Raw genomic sequence first — 18,637 nt, forward strand, 5'->3', positions numbered from 1 at the left:
TTAACTGCCATGCCTGCCCCGGAATCAGGACGGGCGAGGCTCGCAGAACAGAAACCTCCAGTGGCCTCAGGCGGGATTTTACAATCTCGTCTAAGTGAGGTCGTAAAATCCTGCCTTTAGTGTCAGGGGGAATTAGCAGAGTAAATACGTGGGGTTACAGTGATAGGGCCTGGGTGGGATTGTTGTTGGTGCAGTGGGTGCGGCGGGAAAGTGGAACTGATCCACTTCAGATCAGCCATGATCTTATTGAATGGTGGGGCAGGCTTGAAGGGCTAGATGGCCTACTCCTGCTCCTTTTCCTTATGTTCTCAATGGGCTGAATGGCTTCCTTCTGCACTGTAGGGATTCTATGATTTTAATTTTTAGGCTTGCGAAGTTGCAGGGAATATTTCTACCAGAACACAATCAGTTGCTACATTGCTAGGCCACTAATGAAATATTTAAAATATCAGCAGAACAGTAAGAGCACAATGGAGGAAAATGGGCTCTCTTCTGTCATACAAGTTTACACTTCACTTTAAAGGGAAACAACATCTTTACAAACTAAATGGTCCTTTGTCAGTAGGACTCTCAGTCAGTAGGAAATTCATTCTGGGTTTGCTTTTGAAGCACCCATGAGTTAAAGTGGCACAACATGAACTTGGCGTGGCATGGAGGTGAGCTGGCCCCATTGCTGGCTTTTTGCCTAATGTCGTAATGACATTTGCTATGTTTGTAGATACTGCCATACTTAGTTGGCAATGACTAATGATAATTGCCACTCCAGTGCAGTGTCAGCTTTGGTTCAGTGTAGCATTTTCCCTTTGAGTTGTAAAGTTGAAGTCCTTCTCCAGGGATTAAATTGACACTTTAATAAATATTGATTGGCATGCTGCATTGTTGGAGGTTCCCTTTTGAGTTGCTTCTGAAATCAAGGCCCTATCTGTTCCCTCAAATGGATGTAAAAGGTTCTGTGGCACTGTTCTAAAAAGAGCAAACAAGTTTTCCCAGCGTCCTGACCATACATTTGTATCTCAACTGACATTACTGTAACAGTTTAATTGGTGACTTATCAATTTGCTATTTGTGGGACTGTGTTGTGCACAACTCAAATGCTTCCTTTCCCCAAATAATGTTTTTTACATTTTATTTTAAGGTTTTATATCAGTTTAAACTAACATTTTAGGATTGCTTCAGCCATATTTTTAAATTGACTAAATCAGATTCCTAGCTGCTGATGAGGCAATTAAATAGGCAGCACAGTGGCACAGTGGTTAGCACTGCTGCCCCACAGCACCAAGGACCCAGGTACGATTCCAGCCTTGGGTGACTGTCCGTGTGGAATTTGTATGTTCTTCCTGTGTCTGCGTGGGTTTCCTCTGGGTGCTTTGGTTTCCATCCACAGTCCAAAGATGTGCGGGTTAGGTTGATTGGCCATGCTAAAATTGCCACTTAGTGCCAGGGGCATTGGTGGGATAAATACGTGGATTACAGGGATAGGGAATGGTGAGATTCTTGTTGGTGCAAGCTCGATGGGCCAAATGACCTCCTTCTGCAGTGTAGGGATTCTATGATTCTATAAACAGTTAAACGCAGTCTAAGAACAAGAAGCCGTTATGTCTCTGAGTAAACTGCTCTTTTTGATAGGCTAATGATTTTAAAGGTTCTGAAATATTTCGGCTTAATATCTGAATTAATTACTCAGTGTACAGTTCAAGGCTTCTGTGTCAGTCTGAAAGAAAAAAGGTTTTGGCCAACAGCTTGAACTCAATGTGGGCTCTTTGGGATTTTCCAGCTATTCCTGCCAGTAGGGTTCTCAATATCTATCACCAAGAATAACCTGATAGTACTGAATGAGCTGGACTAATTTGGTCTCTGGTGGCAAAGGGACCACATTTAAGCCACTGACTTGAGCTCATTAACCCACCTTTTGCAGTGACAGCTGTTCAAAGCAGCATTGGTAGAAGTGACCATTATCCAATCTTGTGAAGGTACAATAGGCGACTTTCCAGCCCCATTACATCCGGCACAAATCCAACTATGTCGGGAAAATTTGGCAAAAGGCCTAAAACAGAATTCATTCCAGCAACGGAACATTTTGTGATCTTCCCAGACCCTCCCAGCAGTGCTCCAGTTTTTTCCCACAGTCCAAAGATGTGCCGGTTAGGTTGATTTGCTGTGCTAAATTACCCCTAGTGACAGGGGGACCAGCAGGGTTAATATGAGTGGTTACAGGGATAGGGCCTAGATGGGATTGTTGTTGGTGGAGGCTTGTTGGGCCGAATGGCCTCTTTCTGCATTGTAGTGATTCTATGAGAGTGTAAACCACATTACTATACATTTAAATATACTTACCCATTCAAAATTGCCTTAACACCGAGCTTCCAGGAATGTCAAATGTTCCACCTGTTGGCATAATGGTTGGTAGGAATCATACTGATCTCTACAAGTAGAGGCCAGATGTGAGGAACAATCTGGAGGGGCTCGGAGGCCATAGTTCTGCCATATTGGCAGAGTCTGAAGAGGTGGGGCCTGAAAGGATGGGACCAGAGGAGAGATCTGAAGAGAGTGGCACATATGGATGACACATTGGAAGAGCAGCATTGGCAACTAGTGAGGGGTGGGGGTTCATGCTGCTGATCTATGTTTTGTGGGGGGGGTCATGCCATTCATGTTGGGGAGGGAGGAGTCTTTAAATTCAATTTGAGTTTGGGGCGCCATTTAAAAATGGCACCCCGATCTCTTGGAAGCCAGGCTTTGGGCCCTGTCCTCACAATGGCAACACAAAACATGCCACTTTCAAAAATAATGTGGAAAGATCTTGTTGGAAAACCTATCTGTTTTCTGAGGAGCAACATGCCGGTTTTCAGACTGAACCTGACACTTTGCTATATTTCTGGGGACATGCTGCCCACAATGCTGTTTCCAAAGTCAGGGCTTTCTTGTGACAAGTGGGAAAGATTAAGAATAGATCTGACCAAGTTCTTACAGCATAGGTAGGACTCTAGCTTCTACTCAGCAATACTGCAGTTATGTCCAACGGATTAAGTCTAACTGAATCAATCACTGTCTAATCAGCTGCCTCCATATCATAAGTAAAATATCATTAGGAAGGAATCATCAATATTGTCACCATACAACACTTAGTCAATGATTTGCTCATTGATACACAGTTTGGATTTTGGCAGAATTGCTTTGCTTCAGATCTCATTAGATCCTTAATTCAGACATGAGCACAAGAGCTAAATGAGAGAGAGAGGTGAGAATAACTGGCTTCAAGATCAAAGTCAGCATTCAGCCAAGTGTGGAGCAACAGAGCTGGAATAAAGCTGAGGCCAATGGGAATTCAAAGGAAATCTTCCGGTCTTGCAGTAAAAACTTGATACAAGGAAAGAGAGTTGTGGTTGTCAGACATCAATAAATGCAAGTTCAAGGCATAAGCCTTGGGGTTGTTCAGGAAACAGCCGAGGCCTAACCATCTTCAACTGTTTCCTCTGTCATAGGTTAATAGTAAGCCAATTTACTGATCGTTTCACAGTTTACAGCTTCATTTGCAATTCCTCTAATAAGTTAGCAGCGCGTATGAGCCTACAACATAGTCTGAAGAACATGCATGCTTAGCCTAACGATTGAAGGTAACATTCATACCATTTAAATAAGTAAGCAATTAGGCAGAACCACAAGCATTTCTGTCCATTAGAGAAGATTGGTTAAGTTCTCTCCATTAGAGAGAAAAGATTGGTTAAGAGGACATCACCAAGAAAAATATACCTGATCATCCAAAACAAACCTTCAACAACACAACTATCACCTTGCCCAAGGATCAACATCTTGAGGATTATCATTGTGTGTAAGCTGAAATTGACCAGTCATATTAACATCCTGACCATAAGAATATGGCAGAGGCTGAGTGCAGGATTTTATGGCTTCACTTATCCCGAAATAGTAAAATCCCACCCGAGGTCAACAGACCTTCCCATGCTATGCCCCTCATTCGCTCCGATTTCCATGGCGGGTGGGATGGTAGAATTCCGGCCTGAGTCTCTGTGACCAGTCACTAATGTCATGCTCAAAACACCCCTTCACTATCTACAATGCTAAAATTAGCAATGTGATGAAAAATATCCCTTAACAGAACTCAAACTGCAAATTGTTGTTGCTGTGCATTTGCTTGTGACTAGTGGAAATGGGATCAGGACTTTTAGATCAGGACAGTATAACCCTTAGATTGGAGAATGCTTCTGGCTGCAGCTTCCCTCTTCAAAGCTTTATTGATGTCCAAAGAGGACATCTGGCCCTGTTCCAGGTTGTTTTCTTGCATTAATTAACATCTTATCCTGCCAGCAGACTTTTGGTCTAAATTAGTTTTGAGCTGAATCAGCATTTACAGAGATTTGCCTGAACTACAGCCCATCAAATATGCTGGAGAGTGGACATGTGTCTTGCAGCTGGGTTGTGTTATAATGATTTTCTCTGTCAAACCCTTTTAAGGTGTCTGTATGTCAAGGCTTTCAACTGTAATTGCATTCAATTGCATCTTGAAAGCATGTCCTGTTGGAATATGTACACGTATGATAAGCAACATAAGACAACTGACAGTTTTCTTTTGTTAAGATTGCAATAACATCTTGGAAATTCTGACTGTGTGTCTGTTAAAGGTTGTATGTTGTCTCAGGAAGAGGTCTAGAGACTTGTATGATTGAAGAATAACTTTTATGTGGTGATCCTCAGGTTAAATCACCACCTGTCAGCTCACTCCCTCAAAGGGGAGAGCAGCCTATGATTATCTGGGACTATGGCCTTTTACATACCTATATACAGGATTACAGTGCTGATCTTCATGCCAACTTTAACCAGGCTCAACACTTCACACTAATACTCCCATGTGACTCTCTACATCATAATGTGGGTGATACTGTTTCTTCAGTCCCACATTAACTCTTGCCAACATCTTAATACTACATGTTGACAATGCTCCATTTAAATGGAGTACCGTGACTGTTAAGATCAGCCTTTATGTCTCCTCTAAAAGAGAGATCAATTGAATTTATCATAGACACAAAAAGGAGTTAATCATTATGTACATAAGCAAACTATGAATGTTTCAACATTAGAATAAATAAAGACAAAATAATAAACAATGCTTTATTAAATCATCAGGGTGTATCTGGATTTGAATGTTCCCTCAGTAATGATCAAAATATATAGTTTCAGAAATGAAGTGTGCAATGTAAATTATTTTTATTGTGATATTCCTTTGGAAAACTCTGTCTTTTTACTTCCCTTTCAATGTTTTCCAAAAGTAGATGAGACAAGAAATTATTCCAATACTGTTATCATTTTGTTGTTCTGACATTGGCCATGTGATGGTGCTGTTTCCCAATTCTGCTCAAAGTTTGGAGTTAAAATGCTGGAATTTTCATGAGAAGTTTTCAGTGCAAGTAACTTGTTAAAGCAAAACTGAACACACGAAAAAAGTACTCTGTTGTAGTAAGGTATATATATATAAAATGCAATTATGAAAAATGCACCACAGCGTAGCCCTGCCATAATTTCAATGAGAGTTGATCAAAAAGATCACAGAAGAGGTCATGCCGACCTCCAGCCTTGTTCTGGAGTTTCTGATTGTCCTGTAGGATTAAAGCCTCTGTCTGCTTCAAGCAATATTGTTTTGGCGAGAGGTGACTGTGGTTGGCTCTGCTGGGAGTTTCCAGGGGAGGAGAGGGCTCTTCTTATTTCTTTCTGGGATGAAGCTAACACCAACAACTTTTCTCTGAGATATCGTTTATGGGTGTAGGACCTGCCAGCTGCATTAAGCATAGAGAAAGTAGATGAGAGATTCCTGAGTGAATGCTTTCTGAAGGAAACTACTTAAGCAGTGTATCATGTGTCACCAATGAATTCTTATTTTTAAATGTACTCTTCATGGGATGTGGTTGTTGTCACTGGCAAGACCAACATTTGTTGCCCCACCCCTAATTGACTTTGATAGGCCATTTCAGAGGCAACCACATTATTGTGGATCTGTCAATGTTGATTAGGCTAGATCAAGTAAAGATGATAGATTTCCTTCCCTCAAGGGCATCATGTTTTTAATAATTGATGATGGTCACCATTACGGAGCTTTTTATATTCCAGATTTATTAATTGAATTCAAATTCCACTAGCTGTTCTGTTAGGATTTGAACCTGCCTCCCCGGATCATTAGGCTGAGCCTTTGGATTACTGGCCTTATGACATTACCGTGATGTAATCGTCTTCCCTGGATGCTGAAATCTTTCACACTTTATAAGGTGTCATTTTTAAAAGACAAGTTAAAGCTCATACACTATGATGCTGGATCAGCATTATACTTACTCAAATGTCAGTCTTTGACATATCTGATGCATTATTTCTCGGTACAGTTAAATCTATGGTTGAACAAGGGAACTGTATCGTAGTAACATTAATTAAGGCTGATTTACAAATTATTATACTGAAAGTGGAATTCTGTCATGCTCTTGCTGGAGTTTTTGATGGTAGGCAAGGTGAGAGAATATGGTGGAAGGGCCAGAAATCAATTTCACATTGGCGTGGATTTACAATGGGATCTTCCACTGGTGCCCACCACTGCGGGGAAGAGTGTCGGAAAACCTGCCAAAGGCAGGCAGGGGTTGTTAATGGGATGTCGGTGAAGGTCCAACCATGCTCCCCCCGCACCCCCCCCCCCCCCCCCCCCCCCAACACACACACACACACACACACACGCACACAACGTTGGTGGCAAAACACGTTGGTCTGAAATATGTTTATACAATATGGTATTCAGATATTGGGACTCATCTGAACAATGCCTGGGGCTGCTGCTGGAGTTCAGAATGAAAGCTGCCAACATCCCTGGACTGTGGAACACCACAACAGTGGGTTGAGGTGCATCTGCAGGTGGACTTTCCAGATTTGGTGCCCCACAAGGGGTCCACCTTCCAGCCTCAGAATGTTCCTGGAGATCCATCGTCATTCTCAGGAGGTCCATCTTCTTGTTTCAGAGTGCCCCTGGAGATCTAGATCCATTTCAGATGGTCCATCTTCTTTCTTCAACAGTAGGCCAGTGATATTGGGCACCTTTTCAATATGGTTTCTGGACATGACAGCAGACAATGCACCATCCAGGCCAGTCTCCCACCACTGAATATGGTGTAAAACACCCAGGTAAATAATGAATGAGGTTAGGGGCCAGAAGATTTGGCATATTCTCCTGCCAGCCACTGCAGCAGGAAACACTTTATGTTTTCATCCCCTCCATGGCACTTTGTTTCAAATTGGGAGAATTCTGCCCCAGGTCTGTGTTCAGAGCAGCATTTGCAATGGCTCATTTGCTATTCCTATAAGAATAAAACATGAAAGGGGGAAAAAGCAATTTGATTTATTATTTTAAATCACCTGAGGGAAAGATCAGCATTAGTAATCTTTGATTCCCAAAGATATCAAAGCAAGACTTCAGAATATTTATCCATCCTAACTGTGACATTACTCTGTGGCCTAACACATTCTTGACCACATTCCCCTTTCTACTAGAGCGATACATAATGCACATTTTGCTGCAGTGGGAAGGATAGGAATCACAGAAAAAAGGCAGGAGAAATGGAGAATAAAATAAGAGAGCAAGAGAGCGATGACATTGAAGGAAAGTGGTTCGAATCTTCAGGATCTGGTGATTATGGGGCAATGTGGACTGAAAATGACTGTGCATGGCCCTGTTCCCACTTCCCACATTTTTGCTACCGTTCACAATCCATCATGGAAATAGGTATCCAGAGTACCTCCCTGTTTCAGGATGGGTCTTACATATACCAGTCAGTGGTCTTTGCTGAGCTTTGGGCCTTTGATTTCTGGCACAAAGCAGCCTAAATTTTTACTTAATATCTTTATCAAGAGACGGTACAAGCACAATGGGACAAATGGGTTCCTGCTGCGCGGTATCATTTTGAGGCACTGTTGTAAGCCATCCATGAACAATTCATGACACATCACTTCTATAAGCATTTGGCAGATTGGAGTGATCTGCATGGTAACTCTCAACATTGACATTTGGACAGTGGCTGGGGGTGGCAGACTGCCTGTCCATTGTAGAGATAGACTGATTTTCATCTCATTGATTTCAGTAGAATAAAAATAAGGTGAGGACTTTACTGAGCGAGATATTGCCAGGTCACAATGAAGCTGAAAATGATGCTAGATATTTCTCAATTATGATGCACCTTCTTGTATCTGTCTCCTTTTCCAACCAAAGTTTTCTAAACTAAATTTGGTTTTCATTTTCCCAGTACAAAGCTGACTTAACTTCATGTTTACTAAGGCATTTAACCCTTAATTAACAAGTAACCTTTTTTATTTCTAAATTCCTTACCTCCTTTGAGCAAGAGCTAAAGTAATATCAGGGTACACAGTATCCTACTGAAATTACTCACCTAACATTTTCATGTAAATTAACATTTAGAGAAAATTGTGCTGCTTGGTAACTATGGTAACACATGTTGAATTATAGATCAGATGGTTTTGTCCCTGCAGGAGAGAAGAAACCTTAAACCAAGTTATTTATGCCTTTGGACCAAGTGAATATTGACATATCTTGGGGGGTAATTTTACCTTTGCTCAGTGGAAAGCTGGCAGCATTAGATTAAGCTTTTATTTTACACTATGTCTGATTTAACTTACCATTAACTGAGTTAGCTTAAAATTATCATTCATGTATTCATGGGAAGACTGCCATTATTCTACACAGCTGTTTGTGCATTTCACATTGATAATAGTTTACTCAAAATTGTATTTTTCTAAAATACTTCATTGGTTGAGAAATGTCCAGTCCAACTGACCGTGGCCCCACATTACTCAATAGTTTAGTGACACTTGTCCAACCTCATGCATGAAGAATGATTACTTGGGATAAAAATTCAGAGGGCTGTTTGGAAGTGTAATGTGATTTAGAGTCTGCCTTCAGATGAAAAAGGGAAGCGGGGATAAATGACAAAATAACCATTTGCAATGCATTCAATGAACTCTGTGTTCGAATGGGAATTAATTTTGACTTTATCAGTATCTCACTATAAAACTAGATCAGCATTTCATAGCTTCAAAAACTACTAGTCCAAAACAATACTCACACTCTTCGAGACAGGAGCTGAGTGGAACCTCATGTAAAAAGAGTTGTAACTAGCAGCATTTTGTGCATTTGATGCTGCTAAATATTGGGATGCATATTCATCCTCCAAGCAAAGCAAGCAGTCAATGTGTTAGACACCACTGTTGGGCAACTACTAATTTAGCACGAGGTGTAAGGATTTAAAACCCTAAAGTCAATTATTCATGTTTGGAGAAAAGCCTTTTACAAACATCACCACATAAACCAATTGCACTAATGTCCCCCAAATTTGTGAATGCAACATTAAAGGAACTTATAGGGGGAGCTGTACAGAGTGTGTGGATAGTACCTGCTGCTTCCAATTTCTGGCTGCAAGTTCACAAGTGTTTCAAGAATTGAGGCACACTAAGATTATTTCACTACTTCCTGTACCAAATAGTTGGGCAAAATATGCATGTAACAAGCAGCTTTCTCTTATTCAGATAAGGCGGAAACAGGCTATTTCAGCTCCTTGAGATTTTTTTGCCATTTAAATTATATGGGAACATATGAATGGGGGAAGGCCACTCACTCCCAAGTGTTGGGTTAACCATTCAATGAAATCATTACTGATCTGTATTCTAAATCCATCTGCCCACCATCACACTGTATCATTTAATACACTTGGCTCACAAAAAAATCAATCTCAGATTTAGATTGCTAATTAAGCAGGAAGAGTTCCACAGTTCTATCCCACTTTTGCTGAAAACATATTTCCTAACCTCTCTCCTGAATGGCTTGGCTTTGACTTTAATGTTGTCATTCTTTGTTCTAAATTCTCCAGCAATAGAAAAAATTTCTATTAATCCCTTTTAATTCATCCTTAAACCTTTTATTTTTCAGGGAATACAAACCTAGTTTATGTAATCTATCCTTTGGAATCTTGGTCACTTTCTGGTGAATGATTTCAGAGTTTCCCTGAGCGTTTGCGGGGTGCTTATGCGTGAGAGGGACTGGGACGTAGGCTCAATTTGCTGATAGAACTCTGTGCTACCTTCCTGTCTGCTGGCTTCCATTGAGACATTAGTGTTGCAGGCAGAAAGTACTGAGAAATAAGGAAGTATACCAAATGGGTTGCGAAAGTGAGTCAAACTGTGGGATAATTATTATTAACTTTCTGTGGTTTGGTGTCAGCCATGTTTTTGTTGTTATTTTCACTGGGTGAATTTCAGATTGCACATGAGAGAAATTCCCAGCACAGGAGGTGACATCTTGGTGCAGTGTTGACATCAGCTATTCCCCCAACCCTCTGGATCAGATTCCAGTCTGTAACTCACTCCTGAGTTTCTGTTATTCTATATATAAACCACCCCGAACCCCTCGATTAGATTCCAGTCTGTAACTCACTTCCGGGTATCTGTTATTCTATATATAAACCACCCTGAACCCCTGGATCAGATTCCAGTCCATGACTAAGTGCCGGGTTTCTGTTATTCTATATATAAACCACCCTGAGCCCCTCGATTAGATTCCAGTCTGTAACTCATTCCCGGGTATCTGTTATTCTATATATAAACCACTCCAAACCTCTCAAATAGATTTCAGTCTGTAACTCACTCCTGAGTTTCTGTTATTCTACATATAAACGACCCCGAACCCCTCGAATAGATTCCACTCTGTAATTCACTCCTGGGTATCTGTTATTCTATATATAAACCACTCCGAACCCCTCGATTAGATTCCAGTCTATAACTCAATCCCGGGTAATCCAGTTGTGCTCCAATCAAGGTTTTGTGTAGTTGTATCAAAACCTCCCCTTTATATGTTAGCCCAATAATTATAAAGATTGACATTTTGTTATACTTCTAGATTTTTTAAATTCATTCATGGCATTTGAAGCGAGACCTGTGTTCCATTCATAACTTCCCTTCAGAAACCGCCTTCTTGAACTGTTGCAGCCCATGTAATGTAGATGCACCATGTGTTGTAGGTAGCTGACTTACAGGATTTTAATTCAGCAGTAATAGAGAAACGGTAATACTGTTCCGAGAAAGATGAGCGCATGACCTGGAGGGAACTTCGGCGATCATGTTCCAGTGTGTCTGTTACCCTCATTCTTCTAGGTGTTAGAAGTCTGGGATTTGAAAGGTGTGGCTAAAGGAGCTTTAATGAGTTGCTGCATCTTAAAAATAATATTTAGTGCTGCCACTGTGCACAGTGGGCTGTATTTTCTTAGATGGTGTCACGCCTTTTGGGTAATAATAGAACTACACTCAGTAAGGCAAATGGAAAGTATTCCATCACACTCCAAACTTGTGTTTTGTGGCTGGTGGGTGGCTTCGGGAGTTGAGATATAAGCTACTCACTGCAGAATCCCCAACTTCTGACTTGCTGTCATAGTCATAGTATTTATATGGCTAGTTCCATTAAGTTTTTAGTTAATAGCAATGCTCAGGTTATTGTTGATGGGGATTCAGCAATGGTGATCCCAATGAATGACGAAAAGAGATGGTTAGCTCCTCTTTTGTTGGAGGTGGTCAATGCCAGACACTTATGTGACACAAAAGTTACTTGCCATTTGGCCAGGTCTACCTGCAGGCAGGTATGGGCTGTTTCATTATCTGAGGAGTTGCAAGTGATGCTGAATACTGTGCTATTGTCAGCGATCATCCACATTCTGACCCTATGTTGAAAGGAAGTTCACTGATAAGGCAACTGAAGGTGATTCGGTCAAGGGCTTGGCGATAAATAAATCCTACAGCAATGTTCTGGGGATTAAATAATTGCCCTCCTTCTTTATGTTAACTAACCTCCAACCAGTAAAAAGTCCTTGAAAACATTTTGTCATGCAGGGCTTCTTGATGCCACAATTGGTCAAATACCAACCTGGTGTCAAGGGCAACTACAGTTATGGCATCTCTGAAATACAGCTCTTTTGTCTGTGTTTGGATGTGTTGAGATTTAAGAGCTGCATGGCCCTGGTTGATGTTCAATCTGAACATCAATGAGCAGATTATTGTTGATAGAGTTTGATAGCACTGTCAATGATACCTCCCATCACTTTCTCACGATTGAGAGTAGATTAATGGATCAGTAATTGGCCAGGTTTGATTTGTCCTGCTGTATGTACCTCTTGTGCTGGTCTGCTCCATTTTCATCAGCTGTTTACATGTACCCCGAAACTTGTTTAGACTTCCAATGTTCCTACTTTCCCACCATTTATAAAATATGTATCTCTACCTTTCTTTCACCTAAAATAGATGCCCTCACCCTTACTCATATTGAAATCTATCTGCAAAGTTTTTTCCACTCAATTTATCAATGACTCATTTTAATTTTATGTTCCTACTATGCTACTTACTATCCTATCAATCTTTGTGTCATTCAAAATTTCAGATATATGACTCTCTATTGTGTTGTTTAAGTCTTCAATAAATATAAAGAATATTTGAAGCCAAAGAGCAGATTGTTATGGGAGATCATAAGCAGGCTCAAGGGGCTGAATGGCCTACTCCTGCTCCTAATTCCAATGTTTCTATGTACCATGCACCTGTCGCTTCCTTACAATTTCAGCATACACCCATTATTCTATACTGTCTGCTACCACCTAACAAATCCCCTAAGCAGGTCAATAATTTACACTCAATTCCACATTCATTATTCTTAGCTAACAGTCTCTAATGTAAAACCTTAGCTAATTCCTTCTGGTAGTCTGTATAATCAACAGCCTAGGGGCAATCTCCTCAAAAATTCAAGTAGTTTTGTTACACAACCTATTCCTTACAAATTAATGTTATCTGTCTAATCATCTCAAATTTCTGTAACTGTTCAGTCATTCTGTACTTAATTAGAAATTCCTTTCACTTCTCCATAACAGATGATAGGTCTATAATTTCCTGCCTTTTTTCTCACACCCTTCCTAAATAATGAAGTGACATCAGTAGTTTTCTAATCTAAATGGGAATTCCTAAATTAAGAAAGCTTTGGAAGCTTATGGCTAAAGTGTCTGCAATTTTCTCACCTACTTCCTTTAAAACCTTAGGTGGAAGCCATCACTTCTTAGGGATTTGTCAGTCTTTAGTGTTATTATTTTTTCTAATAATATCTTTTTACTTATGTTGATTTTAGGGAGCTCCAGTGCTAGAGTCATTACTTGCTATCTTGTTGGCCATTGATTGTTGACTGTGTATGATCAGTCAATAGCAGGGGGTTGTTACATGCTTGCCATTCTTAAACAGCTTTGGGAAAACAGCCTGCTAACAAAATGGAGCTGTACTATGCATTCCTGATGCCCTAACAGCCTTGAGCTGCAGATTGGACACTTTATCTTTACATGTGGAACTGGCAGTCCTGACGTGTGAGCTGTGCTTCTCAGCTCCAAAGAAAACAGAGGAGAACAGGCTGCTCAAAAGGATGCTTCTGTAACGTGAAGCCTTTGAATTTGCTTGAGTCATTGCACTGTAAGGCAGGGATGGTGAAGTGAGATGTCATCCATAGGATCAGATGAATACTATCCCTCTCTGGTTTTCTTTTCTCTCTCTCCCTACTGACTGACTATCACTACCAGAGCACACATCTGCTAATCAATCATGCCTCACCAGAGGGAACTGTCTCAAAGAGACCAAATAGGGATTCATCATTGCAGTGCTAGTTATCTGACATTCACAATGTCGTTCATCACTGGAAGCAGGGCTCATTTAAATTTATTCTACATTTTCATGCAAGCAAGTTTTGAAGACAACACTCTAAGATACGTTCGTCTTCTCTCTTTATAAACCAAAACATTGGAACATAGGAATTAGGGGCGAGATAGGCAATTCAGGCCTTTGAGCCCGCTCTGCCACTCTATATGATCATCACTGATCTCCATCTCATCTTAACTCCACTTCCCTGCCTTTTCCTCAAAGCCCTTTATCCTGCTTTTGATCAAATATTTATCTATCTGTTTCTTGAATCCATTGATTGAATCTGCATCCACTGCACTCACTGGGGCAGTGAATTCCATAGATTCACAACCTTCTGTAAGAAGTAGCTCCTCCTTATCTCTGCCTTGAACCTCCCCTCTCTTACTCTACAACTATGACCTCATGTCCTAAACTGTTCTAGAAGGGGGAACATTTGGTTAATATTTACTTTATCAATCCTGTTTTGTATACCTCAGTCAAAACCCCATCATTCTTCTGTACTCTAACAAGTACAAGCCCAAGCTACTCAACCACTCCTCATATGGTAGCCCCTTCAAATCTGGAATCACTCTAGTGAACCTCTTCCGAACCCCTCCAGTGCCACCACATTCTTCCTTAAAGAAAGTGACCAAAACTGAACAGAATACTCCAATTGTGGTCTCACTAATGTCTTATAAAATTGTAACAACACTTCTCCACTTTTGTACTCAGACACTTTGCAATAAATGCCAAGATTTGATTTGCCTTCCTTAAAACATTCTGCACCTGCGTAACCAATTTCTGAGACTCATGCAGAAGGACACCCAGATCCCTCTGCAAAGACACCTTTTGAATTTGTTTCCAATTGGAATAGTAATTTGCTGTTTTGTTTTTCCAGCCAAAATGGATAACCTTGCATTTACCCACATTAAATTCCATATGCCAGATTCTCACACATTCCACTAGCATGTCAATATCCATTTGTAAACATTTTATCTCTTCATCAACAAGATGAAGCCTGCTTTTCCACCTATTTTCATGTCGTCAGCAAATTTTGCTATGTTGCACTCCATCCCTGCTTGTACATCGTTGATATAGAATCATAGAAACCCTACAATGCAGGAAGAGGCCATTTGGCCCATTGAGTCTGTACCGACAACAATACCATCCAGGTCCGACTCCCATATCCCAACATATTTCCTCACTAATCCTTCTCACCTATACATCTCAGGTCAATCAACCTAACCCGCACATCTTTGGACTGTGGGAGGAAACCGGGGCACGCAGAGGAAACCCATGCAGACATGACGAGAATGTGCAAACTCCACAGAGACAATGACCCAAGCCAGGAATCGAACCCAGGTCTCTGGAGCTGTGAAGCAGCGGTGCTAATCACTATGCTACCGTGCTGTCCAGATATAGATTATAAATAGTTACTGAACCCTGCGGGACCCCACCAGTTACAGATCACCAACTGCAGAAGGACAGCCCCCTGTTTTCTATCAGACAGCCAATCTTCAATCCAAGCCACTACTACACCCTCAACCTTTTAGGATCTAACCTCTAGATCAGTCTCTTGTGTGGCATTTTATCAAATGCCTTCTGGGAGTCCAAATAGATCACATTCACAGGATCCCTATTACCTACCTTGCTGGTTACATCCCCAAAGAACTCTAGCAGGTTTGTCAAACAAGACTTGCCCTTCACAAAACCATGTGGATACTGGTAAATTGAGTTTTGCTTTTCCAGATGCTCAGTCACCTCCTCCTTAACAATTAACTCCAGCAATTTTACCACTGCAGAGATCAAGCTGACTGGCCAATAGTTTCCCACTTTTTGCCTCTCTCCTTCCTTGAATAATCTTCTAATGGAATCGGATATAGCTTCTCATTGTCCCTCAAAGTCAGCATTGCTCAGCACCCTGCACTGCTCATTCTGAACATCACAGGTACCTGCACAGCTGCGTTCACTTCATGGGATATAAATTAGCCAAGCTGGAGTGGTACACCACAAAATATGTGTGCAAGAAGAGGTGACAGCTACAGTCGAGGAGCGATTGTCTGAAGGAACAGCTCATATTGCTTCACAGTTGTAGAGACTTGAGATTCGAACGTCATGGAGTCTGTTCCATTGTATTCACTCAAGGATGTGCCTTGCCACATGGTAGCGTGTATTCTACAGTACCCAGCTCAAGAATTTAAAAGAATTGCTTCAAAGATTAAAACAATGCTATAGATTTGACGTTATAAAGTGTAACATTGCAAATACCATCCCATTCTAACTCTCTGTGCATCTAACAAAAGAAAGCATTGCTTCTTTTTGAGATCCATCACTAAAAATGAAAAATCCTTTTGCTACACAACTCTTGCAGGTGTAATGTTATGCCCTAATGGAAAAGTTTAATTTGAGATAAAATTATCAATGTGATTGGCCTGTTTCAATATCTCTGCACGACTTCTAAAACAATAATTGGAAGATATTTGAATAAGTGTTAGAATATTAGTCCTGTTATACAATTGTCTAAACATTGAGTTGAAGTTCCTATTGTGGAAGTTAAAATGCTCAGGTTGAAGTTTCATAACTTGGGAGCTAAATTGTGCAGAAGCTAAACTGTCCAAATTGAAATTTCATGCTTTCTCTGTAACATCTCATCAGCTTGCAGACCTTCAGAGGAGTCAGTGTCTGCTATTTCAGCACAAACAGGGTAATCTTCGCCTGCATAGGCCCCAAAACATTTGGCTTTTTGACCTTCATCAAAGGGCGAGCAAGACCAGATTTTTCCATAACAAATTCCAAAGGCGAGACATGGGGATATGCTATGCAAATGAAGGATTAGCAGAAGTCAATTTTTCATCGAATGAGAAAGGGCAAATATGTATGCAAATGAAGGATTAGAAAAATTGCTTGTTTCTGATTTGCTGTAATTGACTATAATTGCTAAGTTGTTTTTCTGCAATGTCAGAATCATTTGCAGGACAACTGCATGGTTCTCCTTGTGCAGAAGTCATTTAAGGCCTCGCATTAGATATGCATGATATCTTGTGCTGTTTGTACTCAAGCTGACTAAGAGTACCTAAAGTTGCTGGTATCCAGGATTTCTGACATTATTACCAGGTTGATTGTAGGCAAGGGATGGGGGAGTCTAAGGAGCATGAGGAACTTGGAAGTTGGATTCTCCTGCAGATTGTGGAGTTTTAACATTGCAATGTGTGAATGACATCTCTGATTGGTTTCCACCCAGAAGCTTAGTTTCATTTGGGTCGGGAGCCTGTTGCTCGTGGAATAGTCAATCCAGGTTTTTGGAAGGTGAGGGTTGTGGAGAAAAGGCAGCAATCCAATGGGTGAGAGGAAAAATGTAAATGTGTTAGGTTACCAAACCTAGGGTCCTGGAGGAGATAGTGGGAAGTTGAAGGCCTCAGTGGGATGAGGTGGAATGAGATTTTCATGGGGTAGGTCAGTCATCTTGTGTGGAAGATCAGAAGCCTCTTAGGAATTGGCAACTATTGCAGGGGCCAAAGGCTGGTGTTCTGGATCCAAGAGTTGGGTATAGTCATTTTGTAGAACAGAGCTTTTGCTGAAAGTGGAGATGTTTGCTGATGATGGCACAAGTGTTCAGTACCATTTGCGACTCCTTAGATGCTGAAACAGTCTGTCTTTATATGCAGCAAGACCAAGATAACATTCCAGCTTGGACTGATATCTCGCAGGTAACAGTTTTGCCACAAAAGTGCCAGACAGTAACCAACCCCAACAAAAGAGAATCGAACCATCTCCACTTCACATCCAACAGCATCACCATAGCTAAATCCCCCACTATCAATATCCTGAGGGTTACCATTGACCAAAAAGCTAGACCAGTCCTATAAATACTGTGGCTCCAAGAACAAGTCAGAGGTTAGGAATGCTGCACAGAGAATTTACTTTATTACTCCACAGAACCTGCCCACCATCTATATGTCAGAGTGTGATGGAACACTCTCCATTTGCCTGGATGAGTACAGCTCCTACAACTTTCCAGAAGCTCGACATGATTCAGGACAAGGCAGCTCACTTGATTGCCATCCATCTTCTTAATCATTATTTTCCTCCACTACAGGCATATCTTGGTGTCAGTGTGTTGCCTACCTACAGGACGGAACTTCACTAATTCACCAAGCTTCATTCAACAGACCTTCCAAACTTGCAGGCTGTATTATCTTGAAGGACAAGGACCAGAGGTGCATGGGAACATCACCACCTGAAAATTCCCCCCATTTCATGCAGCATCCTAACTTGGAAATATATTGTCATTCCTTCACTGTCACTGAGTTAAAATCCTGGAACTCCTTCTCTAACGTGACTATTGATGAACCTATACCATATGGACTGCAGCAAATCAAGAAGGCAGCTTATTAACATCTTCTGAAGGGCAATTAGTCACGGGCAGTGGCATGCTCCTTCCGAGTATGAATTAATAGGCCAGTAAACCATTGTTGCTACAGTTGGCTTATGGTTATTCAACTCAGTAATGGCAGTAGCATCCAGTTTCTAGGTTTCCTGACCAACCAGAGAGTGCAGACAAGAAGGACTTCTACTTAAAGGGTTGGAATGGCTTGACGAAAGATTCCAAAGGGTTCAGAAACTCCAAAAATAAAAGTGCAATGTCGGAAGATTAATGTTCTCTGTTCACAAGAGATCTTGCTGTAGCCAGTGAGGGTTGCAGAGAAATGTTGATCCTAATGGAGGGAAGAAAGGGGCCAGTCTTTCAGATCAAATAGGTGTGGGTGACATAAGCAGACTGATGAGCAATAGGAGAGTGGTCTCTCAACCTGGGAACCAGTGCCACAACAGATTCAATGATCTCATGGGGACAGGAAAGGTGAATGGCATGCCATTTTCAGGTGGTAACTTCCCCCCC

General features: G+C 41.1%; 1 protein-coding gene across 1 annotated transcript in view; it reads left to right on the forward strand.

Annotated features, from left to right (window-relative positions):
* kcnip4a (potassium voltage-gated channel interacting protein 4a) overlaps positions 1 to 18,637 on the forward strand; it is an 806,015-nt gene that overhangs the window by 242,470 nt on the left and 544,908 nt on the right. The gene's annotated exons all lie outside the window — the stretch shown is intronic.

The sequence above is a fragment of the Carcharhinus amblyrhynchos genome, chromosome 1 (assembly GCF_965287045.1).
Source record: "Carcharhinus amblyrhynchos chromosome 1, sCarAmb.v2.hapA, whole genome shotgun sequence".
Lineage (NCBI taxonomy): Eukaryota > Metazoa > Chordata > Chondrichthyes > Carcharhiniformes > Carcharhinidae > Carcharhinus > Carcharhinus amblyrhynchos.